At 44.0% G+C, this 17,047-nt stretch overlaps 1 protein-coding gene and 1 non-coding gene across 6 annotated transcripts in view; both read left to right on the top strand.

Annotated features, from left to right (window-relative positions):
- The window catches only part of LOC115930164 (neuroblastoma breakpoint family member 9), a 469,129-nt gene that overhangs the window by 366,332 nt on the left and 85,750 nt on the right, over positions 1 to 17,047 (top strand). The window lies entirely within an intron of this gene.
- Positions 11,614 to 11,687, top strand: TRNAN-GUU (transfer RNA asparagine (anticodon GUU)). The gene has a single exon. It is a non-coding gene; the product is annotated as a tRNA-Asn (tRNA).

Raw genomic sequence — 17,047 nt, forward strand, 5'->3', positions numbered from 1 at the left:
TGGTGGAAAGAGCAGCTGAGGCCACAGCTAAGGAAACCCTGGTATTTCAAGCTGCTGCACTACTAGCAGGTACTGCATCCGTGTCAGTGACACCATACTATACCCCTAAGGAAATTAAAGGGACTGAGTAAAAGGCTTCCAGGGAGACCCCTCTGGATGGTTGCTAGAAAAGAACAAACTCTATTCCTGAGGCTGACAGATGGGAAATAATTAAACATTTTCATGATTCCTCACATTTGGGACAGGATTTTCCATTTAAATTAGTTTCCTAAATATTCTTGCAGAAGGGACTGTTCCAAACTATAAAAAGTGTTACCACTCAGGAAGCCACCCCATACCCTGATCCCTGCTTAAACCTATAGAACACCAAGGAACATACCATGGTGAAGACTGGCAGACAGACTTAACCCAGATGCCACCTTACAGGGGACTACAAGATTTGCTAGTGTTTATAGACACTTTCACCAGGTGGATAGATGCTTTCCCCACAAGGACAGGAAAAGTACTGGAAGTGTCTAAATTCTTTAAGAAATCATTCCAAGATTTGGATTACCAAAAGGTTTGCAAGGTGACAACTGACCTCACTTCACAGCTAAGGTGACCCAGTGAGGTCATGCCTCAGCCTTAGGCATTACCTATCTTCACTCCTCATGGAGATCTCAGTCTTCAAATAACATAGAAAGCCAATCGTGACATTAGCCAAACTCTTTCAGTTTTGGGGCTTGCCTGCCCTGCGTCACTATCATTGTTTCCTTGGGTTTCCCAGGAATGTACATGTGTGAGACTGCCGCCCTGCTTATAGATCTGTTTCCCTGCATAGAAACAGGAATATGTTGCCTGTGGCTTCCAGAGTTGGAGATCCATGTAGTTGCACCCCTGAGGGCTAACATTTAATTTTGGAATCAAGTGATGCATTCAGACTGGTTGTTATCATTCTGTGGTATATATTTAGTGAACATATTCATGATTGAGTTTCCTGCTTTTAGCTGGAGCAAGAAAGTTTTATAATTGTGATTTGTATGAAAAAATCATAGGCAAGGGAATGGGTGTAAAATAAACTTTATTGTCAGAGGTTTCTAAAGGCTCATCCTTCAAGGAAAACAGACGTATGCTGAAGAGCTGATAAACTGTCTACAGCAGTGTTATTCTAACCTAATCTTGATTCCAAGTTCTTGCCATTTTCCTCCAGCTGCTGTTGACTCCAGTTACATATAGGATGGGGGAGAGGGGATTATCTATGAATCTAGGCATCACTGTCTCTTGGGCCGTTATCACATTTGCAGGCTGAAGGGATGTGATTTCTACAATCAAACTATCCATTTGGAGTACAAATCTGGAGTGGCTGTAGAATTCGGTTCTCAGAGATGAGCTTGCAGATTTGGACTTTCAATAGTTCTGTTGTTTTAGTTTTTCTCAACAACTGGGGAACTGTTTGTGACTAAGCTTTGTTAAAAGGAGAGAAGAGCTTTTCATAGTTCCAACATTAGTTGTTACCCGAAACAAACAAAAACACACACACATACAATTAAACAGTAATCTTTGGTGAGGTCTTCCTGGTACCTGTGGCTGGAGTGAGAGCTGAGTGGTGATACAGGCCAGGTGCAAACTGAGTGTAACTAAGTGGATAATCTCCAGTAGTGAACTACAGTCTAGAAGAAGATAGTAATAATAGATTGAAAAAAAAGTCTCCTGAAATGAACTAGCTGGCCTGTGGTGTAGGACACAGGACCCCACCCAGCTTATGATTCTAAGAGCCTTGCTCAAAGCCACTGCAGATGAGTTTGCTAGGTCTCTACCACCTCGTCAGCATCAATTGACTCTCCATAATACTCCTCTGGAGAGATATAAGGGTCTTTCAACCTCCCAGGAAGGGATTTGCTTAGCCTCAAATATGCACATTCAGAAATAGCTTGTCATAAGAAAGAGAGGATAGTTTGCAGAGAAATAACCCTCCTAAGTCCACATCCCATTCCTTTTAAATAAGAGAGTGGTGCCAAGGGAAGAGCCCTAGAATGCCAAAGCCAACAGGGTGCTCAGATACAACCCAAGTACAGTTCCATCTTTGGCCATTAGGAAACAATGGTTTCAAGAGGCTAAGGCCGTATGATCTGTAGGTGAAAAACCTGGGATGAGAATCGAGGCCTCAAACCTTTTCCCCTACATCAGAGAGTTTAGGAGCAGTTAGAGGGAAGGCTTCAATCTGGAGAACACTAACAGGCTCTAGAGATTATTGGGTCATGGCGGCTGGGACAGAAATAAGGATTCACAGAAAGATGTTTATAGTAAATGTTCTTTTGGGATTTTGCTTGATTAAAAGGCTGAGCAAAAGTAAACATTTATTTCTTTTCTTTTTTCTTTTTTTTTTTTTTTAGACAGTTTCACTCTTGTTTCCGAGGCTGGAGTGCAATGGTGCAACCTCAGCTCACCACAACCTCCACCCCCTGGGGTTCAAGCAATTCTCCTGCCTCAGCCTCCCAAGTAGGTGTGATTACAGACATGCACCACCGCGCCCAGCTAATTTTTTTTTTTTTTTTAGTAGAGACAGGGTTCCTCCATGTTGGTCAGGCTGGTCTCAAACTCCCAACTTCAAGTGATCCTCCCAAAGTGCTGGGATTGCAGGCACCAGCCACCACACCCGGCCAAAAGTAAAAATTTTCTAATTGCAATTCTGAACCACTTAGGGGTTGTGAAATCAATACAGTGGACTGCTTATTACTACAGGCTTCATTTAAATTCTAGGTAGGGTGGATTACACATAGTAAAAGATTTTTTAAAAACTGATCACAGGACAGGCGCAGTGGCTCATGCCTGTAATCCCAGCACTTTGGGAGGCCGAGGCAGGCGGATCATGCGGTCAGGAGATTGAGACCATCCTGGCTAACACGGTGAAACCCCGTCTCTACTAAAAATACAAAAAAAAACAAAAATTAGCTGGGCATGGTGGTGGGTGCCTGTAGTCCCAGCAACTCAGGGCACTAAGGCAGGAGAATGGTGTGAACCCAGGAGGGAGGAGCTTGCAGTGAGCCAAGATCACGCCAATGCACTCCAACCTGGGCAACAGGGCAAGACTCCGTCTCAAAAAAAGAAAAAAAAACTGATCACAAAGAATTGTATATTTCTCACTGCATCTTGTGGTCAGAAAAGTTTGAGAAACTGCTCTACATAGGCAAATTACAGGTCCAATCTCTCCATCTACCTCTTTAACTCTTCTCTATTTCCACGCTATGCAGACAAGACCATGGAGAGAGGAAGGCAAATTCCATCAATGGCTGGTGTTAAGTCTTTTCTATGAGGTAGCTGCACATTTGGGGCACTTCAATACTGGTTACTTGAGATTCTAGTAGATAGATCGTCCTTTTCATCTCTAGCCACATGGTAAAATTACTTGGGAGCTTTTTAAGACTACTAGTGGCTTCCACCCACCTGGAAGCATTTAAATCAGAATCTCTATGTGTAGAGTCCAGGCACTTGTGTTAGTTAAAACCTCACCAGGCTTTATAATATGACAGAGTGGTTTACAGCTACTGAGTAGACCCACCCTATTTCCTACCTTTCTCTTTGTTCCTCTTTCACCATAGGCTTCTTTCCCATCAGAAAGTAAAGATTTTAGTCTCTGTTTTCAGAGTCTCAAGTAAATCACTCTCTTTCTCAACTGGACTTCCAAGGCAAAGATTTCTTTCTATTTATCTATCTGCATTTTTACAAAGTTGGCTTCTGGATTCCCTTTTCCCGAACTTAATTCACCACAAAGGCGCCCCTCAAGTCAAGGAGCTGGGCTTTCATACACCTGCACCTGTCAATCGTGGGTCAATATTTTGCAGGCAGGGTTGCTGGGTGCTGTGGGATTGACATAAACTCCCAGGAATTGCCAGCTCTGAGCCACAGGCAAGCTTGTGACTAAATGACTCCAGTAGTCTGAGGATAGTCCTTACTCAGAAGGGTCTTTGGAAGGAAAAGCAAACATAGGCATGAGAGTTTAAAAAAAAAAAAAATCTCATGTCATCTTGGCTTATACCTAAAAGAACTTGTGCAAGAATGAATATTAAGGTGGGTATTGTACACAGCAGAACTTAATAAATACCAAGTCTGGAGTTTAAGGGATAGGCTGAAGAGATTTTGCAGGTTTGTAAACATTTTTGCCAACTTGAACACACTTTTCTTCGGGTTTGGTTTTTCTCCTCAGTGGTAAGACCTACGCACAATAGGGTAGCTAAGATATTTTAATTTGAATCGATACATTTGTATTTTGCCAAGGACCGAGATGAACTATGATGATTTCCATTTTTTGGTACTTTATTTTCATCAGTTTGAAAATTAGGACTTTTGCTCCTTTTTTGGCTTGTGGCACCTTTCCGGTTTTCACACTTTCTCAAAGACCAGTAACTTAGAATCTAAATTATGATTGCTTATTCTTTCAGTACTCTAGGGGAAAGATGATTTAATCTTGACAAAATGTATTCAATTAAAATAATTGTTCTCCTAAATCTTTCTTTCTTTCCTTCTTTCTTTTTTCTTTTTTTGGAGATGGAGTCTTGCTCTGTCACCCAGGCTAGTGTGCAGTGGCACAATCTTGGCTCACTGCAACCTCCGCCTCCCGGGTTCAAATGACTCTCCTGCCTCAGCCTCCTGAGTAGCTGGGCCTATAGGTGCATGCCATCACACCCGGCTAATTTTTGTATTTTTAGTGGAGATGGGGTTTCACCATGTTGTTCTCTTAAATCTTTTCACCTTTTAAGTTTGTCCTTCTTTTCTCCAATTTGCAATAGTGGAGAGTGGCTTGCAGCTAAATAGTATACTTCTCAGAGCTACTTATTCCTGGAGCCTGGCAGTCTGCAGGCCTGGAGGGGGAGCATCTAGAAAGCAGCCCTCTCTAAGTTGGGAATAACTATGAGAATTGTGGGTTATAAGGCTTTGAGCAGCTATGGCCTCCCTGTCCTCTTTTGTTTCCACTGTGGGGTGTGACAAGAGAAGGGACTCATCTGAGAGTGACTTCATATTGTGGCCTTTCACCATTTACCTCTAGAAATTTGATTCAGGCAAGCCAGGGAGTCTCTGGTATTCTTCTCTGAGAAGAAGAATTCATTATACAGCTGGACAATGGAATCTATGATCTGCCTGTAGAGGTTAGAGGTGCATCCTCTTCCAGGAAATAATTACAATTTAGGCAAGTTATACATGTTTGCTTAAGAGAATGTTTTCTGCACATTTCATGTTCTTCCTTTCTATCTTAGCCTAGGGAGAAAACCGTGGGGACTCAGGGCTGGAACTTTAGTGTGATGGGGCAGAAGCTTAATTTTCACATGATTCTCAACAAATGGCAGCACATCCCATATATTATCATGTCCAATGGCTGCAATATGAAGGAGACTTCTCTGAAATAGTTGCTGCTTTGGTAAAAAATTAACTAGATGGATTCAAAATCAAATTTGAAGAAAGCTGAGCAGGCAGAAGAAACAATCAGTGAACCTGAAGATAAGGCAATGGAAATCATCCAGTTTGAGGAACAGAAATAAAAAAAGATTGAAGAAAAGTGAACAGAGCCTAACTGACCATCAAGTGGACCAACATATGCATTGTGGAATTTCTTTTTTGTTGTTGTCGTTTTGGGGGGGTGGGAGGGGGGATGGAGTTTCATTTTTGCTTCCCAGACTGGAATGCAATGGCGCTGTCTCAGCTCACCACAACCTCTGCCTCCTGGTTTCAAGCAATTCTCCCACCTCAGCCTCCCGAGTAGCTGGGTTTTCAGGCATGCACCACCATGCCTGGCTAATTTTGTATTTTTAGTAGAGATGGCATTTCTCCATGTTGGTCAGGCTGGTCTCAAACTCCTGACCTAAGGTGATCCTCCCGCCTCGGCCTCCCAAAATGCTGGGATTACAGGCATGAGCTACCGCTCCCAGCCTTGCATTGTGGAATTTCTAAACAAGAGGGAGAGAAGGGCAAGAGAGAATATTTGAAGAAATCATGGCTGAAAGCTTCCCAAATTTGATGAAAGGCATGAATACAAACACAGTAGCATAACAAACTCCAAGTAAGATAAACTTAAAGAGACCTACACCAAAACACATTATAATCAAACTTTCAAAAGTCAAAGACAGACAATCTTTAAATTGGTAAGAGAAAAGCAACTGGTCACATGCAAGAAATCTTTAATAAGATTATCAACAGATTTCTCATCAGAAACTTTGGAAACAGGAAGGACAGGAAATCAAAAGCTGCCAACAACCAGGATGGGTGGCTCATATCTATAATCGCAACACTTTGGGTGGCTGAGACAGGCAGAGCAGATCACTTGAGTTCAGGAGCTCAAGACCAGCCTCGCCAACATGGCAAAACCCTGTCTCTATTAAAAATACAAAAATTAGCCAGGCGTGGTGGTGGGTGGCTGTAATCCCAGATACTTGAGAGACCAAGGTGGGAGAATCACTTGAACCTGGGAGGCGGAGGTTGCAGTAAGCCAAGATCTCACCACTGCACTCCAGCCTCGGTGATAGAGTGAGACTCTGTATTAATAAACAAACAAACAAAAGCTGCCGGTGAAGGGGAAAAGGATCAATAAATGAGCATTCCAAAAAGTCAAAAGTCACACAAATATCAAGCCAAAATAAATTGGTTTCCTGACTGGAAATTGAACCCGAGCTATGGCATCAAAACACAGAACTTTAAGCACTGAACTGCAAGGTAGAGCAGACTTTATTGTGCATCCTGGAAGGGATCCAGAGCAGGCAGTTTCAGCTTATGAAGAATTTTAACTTTGTTTTGTGTCAAATTTTGCTCTTTAATTTAGTCAAGAGAATTTTTTTCCCTACACAACACACATAATATTGTCAAGAGAATTTTGAAGGGTAGCCATGACACTACTATGTGTGTTTGTTTTAATGTGATCTTCCTATGAACTGTTAAAATAAGAGATCCCTAAAGTCATTTTTTTTTTAATTCAGGTGTCTAATTTAAGGGATCCATCTTCAGGCCATTGGCAATTAGAATTTCCAATGGTGTAATTATTGCAATAGCAATTCAACCAAATAGCCCCTTTCTGGAAAGCCCAGGATGTCATTTTCCAGGTTAACCTTCTGGGAAGGGCAAACAAGAGGCAATCCCAAAGATTCCCCTGCAAGAAAAAAGTTCAATGCAAGGAGTAGACCGCAGATGGGTAAGGATGAGGTTTGCCTCCAGCAACCCACAAATTTATGGGGACTTCCAGTCACAGACCTGTGAATCCGTGATACCAGGTAGGCCCTCTTGGGATTGAGCTTTCCTAGAACTAACCAGGCAACAAGAATTGAGATGACAAAAGCCTCAAAGGGATGGGACTTCTTAAGACAAACCCCAAGAGCTTGACATGGTCAGAACAAAAAGTGTGCTGGGGTTCCCAGCCATTTTCAGACAGGCCACCTAGTATGACCTGAAAGTTACCGCCTCTTTCCAGATAGTGGAAACCAAGAGAAAGCGCTCCCACTTGCTCACAAGTCAAGCTCTCAAGGACATAAAATAAGATGAGAAGGAACCTCAACCAGTACCCCCTTTTATGACAGAATAACACATAGAGACAAAGACAAAGGAACAGACAATTTCTGGGAAGAAAGGGATTAAACAATAGGAATTGCTACCACAAAGTACCAAAAAGCACGCCAGAGTCACTACACCCAAGACTAGTCACACAAATCCTTTTCTCCAATTAATCAAGATTTTGGAGAGGGAAAAGAAAGAAACAGTGATTTTTACCATCCACTTGATGAGATTCCACACAGAGAAGGAGGCCAGGAGCCTGGCTGGTAAAAAAAATGCATATGCTTATGATAGCTGATCAGATCCTGGGTTCTTCACTGGAGCTTCCAGAAGAGCAGAGCTTTCCTATCCTGCTTACAGCTCCAAAACTGTAGGGGCCAATGGAAACCCTCCCTCTTAACTCTGAAATTTCACTCAAAAATCAAGTCACGAAAGGCAGATTAATTGGAGAAAAGGCATAAAATGTACTAACATGTGCATGGGGAGAGTCACAGAGTGATTACCCTCCCCTACCCACAATGGGATGCAGAAGCTTATATACCATCTCGAGGTAGCAGAATGAATGAGGGCTCAAAGCATGGCCAAAACCAGGTGCAATCAGAGTCACAGGTATATCCGTTTATTGCGGACAAGATAAGTGATGGTAGGGAGAGGAAATGAGTCTCGGCTAGCAAAGGTGGTCTTAATACGTAAATGAAACCTTACAGGTAGCAGCTCTCAGAGAGAATAAACCCTAAAAGTTTCTTTCACACCTTTACAGGTGTCAGACTCTCAGTTAATCTTTCCTAGATCTGGACAAGGAAAGACTTGGCTGTATCAATGCAGATTCCCTACAGATGCAAATCTCCCCAACAAAAGACAACTTTGCAGGGCTACTTCTGCAGCTGGCCTTCTGAACAGACATCTCAAAATATGTCAAAGAAATGTATTTTGGGGTAAAATATTTTTAATCCCTTCACATCTACAGCCTGATGCACCTGTCGTTTCAATGCACCATTGTTGGTGGCAACTCCATTCTTCCCTACACTCAAGCCAAAAAACCAGGTTCTCCTTGAGGCTAGTCTTTTTCTCACAGCACACATCCAATTTGTCAGAAAACTTATGTTTCCTGTTTGGTTAATTACAGATTTTGATCTGCCCAATCTTTCTCTTTCCTGGTCTCTGAATTTTGGCAAAGAAGTCTCCTGATACAGGCAGGATCGATTCTACTGACGATTCTCAAAACCATCAGACACTTAAGAGCCTTAATCTCGGGGTCGGGGTTTGGGCCGACCTCGAACCTTTTCTTTGGGCCTACCCATCAAAATCAGCCTGGCCAGGCCTGTCTTCAAGGCCCAGGGGCAGGGCCAGGTCCTCCTGACGCTTCTTGAAGCTTCTTTCGCCGGGTCGGCAGCCACTCTCCCCTTCCCTCTGACCTGCAGAGAAGCTTCAGGGGGCATTTATTCAATTTGCTAGGAGCCCACGGGCGTAGGTGCACGGTGACTCTGTGGTTCCCACTGCACCCACCGCCCTCCTTGGTCCTCTCACTATCTGCAGCGTGCAGTAATGTTCCGGGTGAGCTTGGGCTCCAAAGACATCCAGTGAAGGAGGGACCAGTAGGGAAGGGCACTGGCCCCTTAGGTCCTTCGCACCCAGGGATCCGAAAAAGGTCTTGAAGAAACAGAAAGGGAGAGTTGGAAGTAGATCAAAGGGAAAGAAAGAAAATCCTAGATTTCCTATCTGAAGGCACCATGAAGAGAAACTCCATCTCCTCTGGGCGGCGTCCTCACATTGCTGGTGAACCGAGTTCCGTTCTCCATTGGAGACCAAATCAGTTGACTTTGGCTTGACTCCTAGTCAAGAAGCCCCGCTTTGTCCTCCCCTGTTTAGCGCTTGGTCCTGAAGCACTTGATTATCTCTCCCGGGCTTTCGATGGATTTCAGGGATGCAACCAACAAATTTGTTTTTAATACACTTACTTGAAGTAAGAATATTTTAAAGTATGTTTGCAAAGAAAAACTTTTCCTTTTGCAATGAAGACATTCAGATGTGAGGAAAATCACGCGGCTGGGGAAAGCAAATGCTGTTGAGAATGTCTCACAAACACAAATTCCACATCAGCAGGTAGGTTTGACCCTCAGGTTGGGCACATTTTAAGTGCACTGTTGGAACTTAAGATGAATCTAGGACATTCATGATTAATATTTTTAGTTTTTTAGTACAATTTAATATTTTAAATTTAAATACACATTCTGAAAATTGTATAACCAGCACAAGAAACCGGCTTTACGCCATATTTACAAACATAGGAAAGAAAGATGATATTTTAAATGACAATGCTTCATAAATGGCAACATTTTTAAAGTACCTAGAGAAAAAAAGTTAACCTAGAATTCTATGCAAAAATAAAATTTCAAAACTGTGAGTGAAATAAGGACATTGAAAAACATGCAAAAGCTAAAAGAATTCACCAACCCACGCTACAAGAAATCTTGAGTCCTCCAGGCAGAAGCAAAAGGATACCAGATAAAAATGTGGACCTACACAAAGAAACGAATATTGGAAATGGCATTTAGAAAGCATGTACTACACGTTTTCTTATAATTTAAATCTTTCAAAAAATATTGGACGTAATAAATAAAAGTAATAATAATGAATCACAAAGGTTATAGTGCATAAAGTAAAAATACATAACACTAGGATAAAGGCCAGAAAGGGAGGCATAATGACACTAGAAAGCAGACTATGATAAATTAAAGATGTATCCCGGAAACCCTAAAGCAGCCTCTGAAATAAGAAAACGGTTATAGCTAATAAAGCAACAAAGGAAAGAAAACGGAAGGAAATAAAAGCTATGGAAACACTACGCTGGAACAACTACTCTCCAGGCCTCCACCCTATAGAAATACACCAGTGGCCAATGAGAGTGTACAAGAATGATGACTGCAGCATTACTTGTAATCATAAAATAATAAAACCAACGTAATTTTAAAGATACATGAAAAGGGTTTTATTTATTTAACAGACAGACAATTGAACAAGCAAACAATGGGAGCCAGTCCTTTGCCAAAAGGATCACAGGGGTTCATGATGATGCTACTCCTCCAAGGATTTCAGAGTTCACAGACGCCTAGTTTTCTGTCTAGTTCTTCTGGAAGATGTTATTCTTGGGGAGCAATAGGTCCTCAAGTTTGGGCCTCTTTCAGGTTCTCTCTCCATTTCCCCATTCTGCTACAATAAACAAACAAAAACAATTCTCACTTCCAGAAGATCTCCCTGTGCCTCTTCATGAGCCTTTCAGGAGGTCTGGATGTCTGGTCCACCGCTCCCCGGCTTCTTTCCCAGCTTTTGCTTTTCCCTTTCCCAGCTCTTGACCTACCACCCCACGGCCGCACCACCGCCCAGCTGAGCCCCCGCGGCTCCACCGCGCAGAAGGTGCGCCAGAGGCCCTGCCAGTTGCCCTCCCTGCCGGCTGCCGAGAAATCAACGCTTTGTAAAAACAACTTCCCCGTGGAAAAAATCTCTTGATTTCCACTCTCAGGGCTCTTCAAAGGACTAAAAGCTAAAGGCGACGATGAATTCATTCCACAAGTCCTAGTCATGCGCCCTGGTGAGTACCAGACCCTGCTTCCCCCGAGGGGACCCACGAGCGACCCTCACCACCATCCCTGCCCTGGTGGAGCCCCCGTGTGGAACACAGGATCCGAAGATGGCAGCGGAAGCTCCTCAGCGGCCCCGAAAGCGACTGGGCAGGGTGGGCACAGGCTCCTTCAATGGGTGAAGGCAGCGCAAAGAACGGGAAGAACCATCCCGGGAGCCCACAGGGCGTTCAGCTTCCCTTGGGGCCCCAGGCAGCTCGGGCTGGGTCGCCCACCAGGGAGTTTCTGGAAGCTTCTGCAGCAGGCGAGCGGCAGAGCGGGCGAAGGCAATTCGGCTGTTCTTCTGGCTCCAGAATCTCCTAACGCGCAGGCGTCCAACGTGACCGGCGCGACACACCGCTCTAATCTCTCTGGTTTACCAAGGCCTGGCTCGGTGGTCCTGCCCGGTGGGCCCTGAGAATAGACGGAACGGAGGACGTTCAGTGAGTGCGCCCTTCCTATATGCCCAGGAGAGTCAGAAGCGCTTGTCTCTGTGGCGCAATCGGTTAGCGCGTTCGGCTGTTAACCGAAAGGTTGGTGGTTCGAGCCCACCCAGGGACGCTTATTGGAACTTTTGAAGCATTCACGCAATGTCAATCACTAGATAAATGGGGAAGATCTTATCTTCCCGAAGTCCCAAGCCACTAATTTATGACTGATCCATGTCAAGGGCCGCCCACCTCCCCGACCAGATTCTAAACCGGCTATCTCCTGAAATGCCGGGTTTACACCTGTGTCACTAAGAAATCCTGAAACAGAGACCTAGGAACCCACTTCTGATGTGATAAAATTCTAATTCAGTCCATTATACGCTTAAACGAGTATTTACGTGTCTCCATTTTTTCATATTTTAGTAATAGGAGTCCAGTATTACCTCCAGGATGTGCCTGGGTTTCCTGATTGCTCTATCAATAATGAGACCAGTGGAATCATTCATCATGATAGTGATTCTCTCCATCATTTTTGAAAATAGTGTTTTTCCTCAGTTTATGCATGATTTATTTAACCCTTTTCAAAATGTTTTTGTTAGCCAGGCATGGTGGCATGCACCTGTAATCCCAGCTACTCAGGAGGCTGAGGCAGGAGAATCGTTTGAACTTGGGAGGTGGAGGCGGCAGTGAGCTGAGATCACACCGCCACACTCCAGCCTAAGCATCAGAGTGAGACTCCATCTCAAAAAAAGAATGTTTTTGAGATGATGTTGGTTTCATAGTTTTAGGATTACAAAGAATGCTGCAGTCACCAGTCCTGTACAGATATCTTTGGTCATTGTGGAAATGTTTACCCTGCAGACATTTCTATAGAGTAGAGAGCTGGATGTGCCATTGCTACATTATAATGCTTGTATAATGCTTCTAATGTGAGTCCATTCTGCAAATGTATCTTTTACGGGAGCAGTACCAAATAATATTCCAATATGAATGTTTATAAGAGGAAAAATGTGCAGATGTGCACTTGAGCTGCGTGCCTCTCCATGGGGCTCATGTTCATAAAATGTGGCATTAGCAATCATCTGAGAGTGGAGTTTGTGGCCCTCTGACGTCAAAATCTGAGGCAATGGACATGAAAACCCTCACTGTACATCCTCTGTAGTCTGGCCAGAATCATTCCTAGGTCGGTGGTCTCTTATCAGGAGGGAATGCTGCTTGCTTGTTTTGTCAAAACCACAAAAGAGAGGGAAAGCATCAGGCTGTTGGTTGATAACAGCAGTGAAGCAAGTCTCTCCAAAGGCTTGGATTGTTAACCCTTAGGAAAAAAAATCCTAATTCTTGCCAGGTGGTGCCATGAATTTCCAGGCTCTTGGTGTCCCAAGCAAAGAACTGTACATGACACACACAAAGCAGCAAAGCAAAGCAAAATTTATTAAGCACAGTAACAGTCTCAGAGTGGGGAGAGTGGGCTGACCTCTGGGATGTAAGATCAGTATTAGTTTGGTGTACGTTGGGTCTTTTTATGTGTGTTATTTTTCTTCTCTTCACAAGGATGCCTAATCGTTAGCCAGTGTTTGCCTTTTGATTGATAGGTGGGTTGCTTATTTATTTTGGCCCTTGTGTGCTTGCACATTGCCTCCATCCCATAATTTTAAGTACATGCATGATATGCAGTCCATATGCATGAGTTTTAATGAGCTGATTATCATATGGAGTCATGTTAAGGATACTTTTTTTCTCTAATGCACATGCCTATCTCTGAGGAGCTGCCCCTTTACTGGTTTGGATCTGGCCAGCCATGGGGTCCTGGCTTGCTTTTCTTTCTTTTATTTTTTTGAGACAGAGTCTGGCTCTGTTGCCCAGTCTGGAGTGTAGTGGTGCAATCTCGGCTCACTGCAACCTCCGCCTCCCGGGTTCAAGCGATGCTCCTGTCTCAGCCTCCCAAGTAGCTGGGAGTACAGGAGTGCACCACCACGCCCAGCTAATTTTTTGTATTTTTAGTAGAGATGGGGTTTCGCCATGTTGGCCAGGCTGGTCTCAAACTCCTGACCTCAGGTGATCTGCCTGCCTTGGCCTCCCAAAGTGCTGGGATTACAGGCATGAGCCACCGTGCCCAGCCTTGCTTGCTTTTTAAAATCTTCCTTTTTGTTTTGGCTGCTCAACTTCTGCCTTATATCTTGCTTCTTGCTCTCCCACCACATCACCTTGCTTCTTTCTCTGCTTTCACTCACTCTGCCTCTTATCTAACTTCCAATTCCCTCTGCTGTTCTCCTGCAACATAATGGCAGTTAGTGAGGGGAGGGTTTTGAGGTGGCATGTCCAACCTCCTAGCCTGCCACATCCAGAAACTGCTTTTGAGGTTTCTCTGTGGTCCTGTCAGCCAAGAGGGAGTCCACTCAGTTGGTTGTAGGGCCTAGGGCTTATTTTTATTTCTCAAACCTGACAAGATAAAGCTGGATCAATGCAGATTCTCTGCAGGTGTAAATTTCCCCTACAAAAGACAGTTTTGCAGAGTTACTTCTGTTTGCTGGCTCTCTGACAGCCATCGTAAAATGTGCCAAAGAAATATATTCTGGGGTAAAATATTTTGATTTTCTTCATCTATCAACAGCCTCACCATGCTGACAGCCTCCAATCCAAGCATACCTGAAGCTTTTCTTTTTTTGTTTGTTTGTTTGTTTGTTTCAGACACAGTCTCGCTCTGTCACCCAGGCTAGAGTGCGGTGGCGTAATCTCGGCTCACTGCAATATTCGCCTCCCAGGTTCACGCCATTCTCCTGCCTCAGCCTCCAGAGTAGCTGGGACTATAGGTGCCTGCCACCACACCTGGCTAATTGTTTGTAAATTTTTTAGTAGAGATGGGGTTTCGCCATGTTAGTCAGGATGCTCTTGATCTCCTGACCTCGTGACCACCCACCTGGGCCTCCCGAAGTGCTGAGATTACGTGTGTAAGCCGCCGTGTGCGGCCCCTGAAGCCTTTCTTTTTAAAAAGCTTTCCCACCTTTATGACTGCCTTCAAGTCTCTGCCAAAACACAAATAACAGTGACTGACTCCCTGCTATAGCAAGCTCAGAATAAATAGTCTTTGCTTTTTTTCATTTGGTTGGTCTTTGTTTATTTGCAGAAGCTTCAATGTAGAGTTGACAAGGACTCCAGTCTTTGACCAAACCTTAGTGGTTTCCTCTGAGCCCTTTTCTCTGGTATTTCTTTGCCTGCCAAGTCCAGTTTTAGGAAAGAATACTGTTGAGTCTAGTTTAGCAAGAGTCCTCGCAACCACCTTTGATAGCTAATCAAGTTCCTCTTAGTCATTTTCCATCCACTGACTTTCTTATCTTGCCAATTGGCTATAATCTTCAACTCCTCCTGCTGTATTCGAGGTTGAGCCCAGTTGTCTGCTGGTCTCTCTTGCCTACTGTAGTACATACAATAACATCTGTCTCATGTTTTTAAGAAGTGTCCAGTGCAGCCCCTCAGAAACTACCTTTGCAAAATTATGACAACAAGAGAAAGCTGACATGGCTGACTCCATCTTGGTTCTAGCCTCACAGGCTTGCTGTCTTTGCTCATTCCTATGCAATTTCCCCCAAGCTATCTTTGGGAAAAATTGAGTTTATAGTTTAAATCAGGGCTCCCCAATCCCCAGGGCCATAAGACAGGTACTGGTCCATGGCCTGTTAGGAACCGAGCTGAACGGCAGGAGGTGAGCTGCAGGCTTTCGAGCATTACCGCCTGAGCTCTGCCTCTTGTCAGATCAGCATGAGCATTAGCTGCTCATGCTAAGGTTGGGGACAGCCGAAAAGGCTGGTTTAATGATAACCTTCCCCAAACTAAATTACCCCTGTAAAATGAATGAAAGGCCACCGAGTTAGAAGGATGAAAGGGGCCTGATTTCTACTAAGATGTATGCCTCATAAATAATTACCAGACATTATTCCAGAAGTCACAAGATTGGCAGCTTCCCCAATTACTGCTGTGAAGAACATCACTATTGTAGAACCTAAGATTGGCCTCTTGAGATGTCTTTTCAGGCTTTGGCATTTCTGACTGCTGGATGGCACCATCCGGCCCAAAAATCAACCAGTCCTTTAGCCCCCACCCAGAATCTGACTCCATGCAGGAGGGCCATTTTCCATGCCACTGTGATTCCATCCCCAACAATCAGCACCGGGCAAGCCCTAGCCCCCTCCTCAGCAAACTATCTTTGAAAAACCTCTCACCTCCAAGCCTTCAGTGAGATTGGTTTGAGTAATAACTCTGTCTCCCACATGTCGTGGCTGGCCTGTGTCAATGAAACTCTTTCCTGCAGTGCCATGGTCTCCATGAATTGAGTTTTTGTGTACATTGGTCAGGAAGAACCCATCCGGCGGTTACATCTGCAGGATGGTGCCAGTTCTTTCCACAAAGGCTGGTCAGATACCCAGAAAGCATTTCTCCACTACTACCTGGACAATGTGTCTCCCTGTCAATCTCCAGGGAATGGGGCCTTGGATCAAGTATTTAGTATTCAGCAGTTACTACACTGTCACCTAATCCATCATTTTCAATATTTTGCCATGCTTCCAGTGGCCTAACTGGCCACCATGCCACAGAATCCTTACTTCATGGTCTCCAAGGAGAACTCTCCACTCGATGTTTTGTGATTTGAGCAATGGAATAGAATCTGATACTGGTGGGCTGGGGTAGGTCCCTGGACACTGGTGGGATCTCGACCCCAGCCGTGGTGTCCAGGCTCCTGACACCATCGCGAGAACAAAGTCAAAGATGAGTCAGCAAATAGTGAAAGAAGAGCTTTATTGCAAAGCAAAAAGTACACACTCAAGAAAGGGGAGCTCCGGAATACCGAGAGACAATAATGTGTTCTGGGGTTTCATCTTGATGGGTTTCTTTAACCAAGAATTCGAATATTCACGAAAATTCCTGGGTAAAGGTGGAGATTTCTTGGAACTGTGGTGCCATTTTTACTTCAAACACTGGTCTCAGAACTGTCATGGCACTGGCGGGTGTGTGATTTAGTATGTTAATGAGCATATAATGAGGGCCTAGGTAAAACCTCCATCAAATCCAGCACCACGTTGGGTCCACTCAGCCTTAGTCAGCTTGGTCCACACCCTGGTTTTTCAGCGTCTTAACAGCCCATAGCCTCAAGTCATGTAAATCTGCTGCCTAGAATTTGTTATCCTGTGACCACCCTGTAGTATTGCTGTCTGAAATCTACTTGTAAATATTCAAATGGTCTTTCACTTGGGCATTCCAACTTTGCTTACTTCACAGTGTTTTCTGCATAATATATAAGAAAAGATGATCCAGACATTTGTTAAACATCTCAAATAAGATGTAGCCCAGGTATTGGTGTCAAATTTGGATTATTTTGGTTTCGTCTTTGCAGAATATAAAAAACTAACATGAGGTAAGCACTAAGGTGTGGAGATGGCTGTGCAAGAGATGACAAAGTCCAGCACCACGCTTGAGAGTGTCCAATCATCTCTTCTG

This window comes from Gorilla gorilla, chromosome 1 (genome assembly GCF_029281585.2).
Source record: "Gorilla gorilla gorilla isolate KB3781 chromosome 1, NHGRI_mGorGor1-v2.1_pri, whole genome shotgun sequence".
NCBI lineage: Eukaryota > Metazoa > Chordata > Mammalia > Primates > Hominidae > Gorilla > Gorilla gorilla.